This window comes from Schistocerca cancellata, chromosome 9 (genome assembly GCF_023864275.1).
Source record: "Schistocerca cancellata isolate TAMUIC-IGC-003103 chromosome 9, iqSchCanc2.1, whole genome shotgun sequence".
Taxonomy (NCBI): Eukaryota; Metazoa; Arthropoda; class Insecta; order Orthoptera; family Acrididae; genus Schistocerca; species Schistocerca cancellata.
This window is the reverse complement of record NC_064634.1, coordinates 318,615,968-318,618,258: the sequence shown is the minus strand read 5'-3', so window position 1 is coordinate 318,618,258 and position 2,291 is coordinate 318,615,968. Positions and strand designations below refer to the sequence as shown.

At 44.5% G+C, this 2,291-nt stretch overlaps 1 pseudogene; it reads right to left on the bottom strand.

Annotated features, from left to right (window-relative positions):
- Positions 1 to 679: 679 nt before the first annotated feature.
- Positions 680 to 797, bottom strand: LOC126102326 (5S ribosomal RNA; annotated as a pseudogene).
- Between the last annotated feature and the right edge of the window lie 1,494 nt (positions 798 to 2,291).

Below are 2,291 nucleotides of genomic sequence, written 5' to 3'. Positions count from 1 at the left end.
TATATCACAGCTAAATTCCTGTTGACAAGTTTCCACTTCTCACATGACAGTTTGTTAACATCAATTACAGAACTTACTACTAAGTGCTATATGGACAGGTATCGCTTTAACAAGAAACTCCCTCATTGGCAGATCTTTAGTTCGATGATTTGGTGTTGTCTGAATTTGTCGCCATTTCCTCAAATTTCAGCTGCCTCAGCGCGTCCTAAGCCTACACCTTAGTGAAGCTGAACGTTGAGATGTACCTTCCATACATTCGACGTTCTCTCGATAAGAAAACGTTATATGATAATTTAACAGCATTGCCTTCCTCAAGAGAGATTTGCACTGATGGATCTAATCAAATGATTGAGCTGGAAGAGCGTTCATTGAAGGCAAAGCTAAAAGAGAAGACAAATTCAATTTCCCTGAAGTAGCACCTACACTCGCTGCAGATATTATAGCCATTTTAGAGGGATTTAAATATGCAAAGAAGTTCAAGAAGCACTCCGTTTTCAGGCCACAAGTGGCCCATCGGGACCATCCGACCGCTGTGTCATCCTCAGCTGAGGATGCGGATAGGAGGGGCGTGTGGTCGGCACACCGCTGCGCAGCGTAATGATGGTTTTCTGTGACCGGAGCCGCTATTATTCGAGTAGATCCTCAATTGGCATCACGAGGCTGAGTCCACCTGGAAAATTGGCAACAGCACATGGCGGCTCGGATGGTCACCCAACCAAATGCCGGCCACGTCCGACAGCGCTTAACTTCGGTGATCTCACGGGAACCGGTGTATCCACTGCGGCAAGGCCGTTGCCCCTAAGTTCAAGAAGAACCAATCATTATTTTATCAGATTCAAGCTAGGCAATGATGCTATTAAAATACCACGATGTCAACTACACCAAAAATGTATGTAATGTACCACATTGCAGAAGCAGTTCAGGAGATTTCCAGTGTAATTAATACTACTATCACGTTTTTTTGTGTGGAGCTACTCAGTGGAACACAAGAAAACGAAGTAGTAGATGCCCTGGTCAGGATTCAGTGAAATATGACAATCGCCTACATACTATAAGGATTTGAATCATGGCCTGTGGAATGAAAACCTCCCTCGGTCTTACGATATTAATGGGAGACACTTTGTCACTGTGGTTTTTTATCTCCCATCACATCTTGGTGAAAAATTGCAGATGCGATAGGAACTTGGAGTTAATGGAATGGCTTCACAGGAAGTTCCAGGCAACATCTCTTACCTCAACACGATCATGTGAATATAGCAGTGAGAAAGGTGTTAACCACATTTTCTTCAGTTGCGACAGAAGATATCATGAAACTACGAAACTAACGCAGCATCTGATGTCCGCTACCAATGCTACACCAACAAACACTGAGACTGTCTTAGCCACATAAAAAAAGTGTGTAAACTCTACGATTTTATAGCAGATCTGCAAATAGCATAGGAAAATAGTTTTTTAATTTTTTATATTAGAATATAGTAAATGAGGAGGTATGATTTGTGTTATCAACTCTCTTTTCATATTAAAAAGAATTAGATCATTTACTTAATTTTAGGGTAAATGAATACAACTGATGATTGTCATTTTTAGAGGTTCAGGCTGTTCTGCATTTGAATGTCAAAAAATCATTGTAAGACTGGCTATATGAGATGTCCAAAGGCCATTAATAAATTTAAAAAAATGACTGAACACTAAAATTGATTCTGACGACGTGTTTTAAGTGTCCTTTGCATGTTTATAAACAGTGTTCAACAAAATCCAAGGAACCACAGTAATGTATGTACCCAACACACCACAAGAAGACAACTATTAAATACACTCCTGGAAATGGAAAAAAGAACACATTGACACCGGTGTGTCAGACCCACCATACTTGCTCCGGACACTGCGAGAGGGCTGTACAAGCAATGATCACACGCACGGCACAGCGGACACACCAGGAACCGCGGTGTTGGCCGTCGAATGGCGCTAGCTGCGCAGCATTTGTGCACCGCCGCCGTCAGTGTCAGCCAGTTTGCCGTGGCATACGGAGCTCCATCGCAGTCTTTAACACTGGTAGCATGCCGCGACAGCGTGGACGTGAACCGTATGTGCAGTTGACGGACTTTGAGCGAGGGCGTATAGTGGGCATGCGGGAGGCCGAGTGGACGTACCGCCGAATTGCTCAACACGTGGGGCGTGAGGTCTCCACAGTACATCGATGTTGTCGCCAGTGGTCGGCGGAAGGTGCACGTGCCCGTCGACCTGGGACCGGACCGCAGCGACGCACGGATGCACGCCAAGACCGTAGGATC